Genomic DNA, 618 nt, shown 5'->3' on the forward strand with positions numbered 1-618 from the left:
GATCATGGTTATTATTGTGTAATAATCATAATGAAAACTTTAATAACTCAATACAAAATAGCTGGGCCATTGGTCATATAAACAAAATGTATTGATTTTACAATGATGTGTGTTTTTTTTTTTATTAGATTCTGAACGAAGTGATGAATGTATTGATTTTACAATGATGTGTTTTTTTTTTTTTTTTTTTTTGTGTCTGACGACAACTTTTGGAGCAGTAAAAATGCTTCGATTTTCAAAAGTTGTACCTTTTCTGAAAGGAAAGTGAATCTAGTTGGTACTTTGGGGGGTCAAAAGTGAAAATTTCCCAATACTTTTCAAAAGCGGCAGGAAAAACCTTAAAAAAATAACGGAAAAACGCGAATTTTTACGCAAAACCAATTTTTGACAAAAACGAAAACTTAATTTTACTGTAACTCTAAAAATAATTATTGTAAGCACTTGAAATTTGCAACAGATGTTTATATTAGCGTTGTCTATACAGGGTTAAATTTTCAAAGTGTTTCGACTTTTTTTGAGCTATTTATAGACAAATGAAATTTTCATATTTTCTAAGTATTTTTTTTTAAAATAACGAAAAAATTTTTGGGTTGGATAGAAAACTTTGAAAATTTAATA

This window comes from Acyrthosiphon pisum, chromosome X (assembly GCF_005508785.2).
Source record: "Acyrthosiphon pisum isolate AL4f chromosome X, pea_aphid_22Mar2018_4r6ur, whole genome shotgun sequence".
Taxonomy (NCBI): Eukaryota; Metazoa; Arthropoda; class Insecta; order Hemiptera; family Aphididae; genus Acyrthosiphon; species Acyrthosiphon pisum.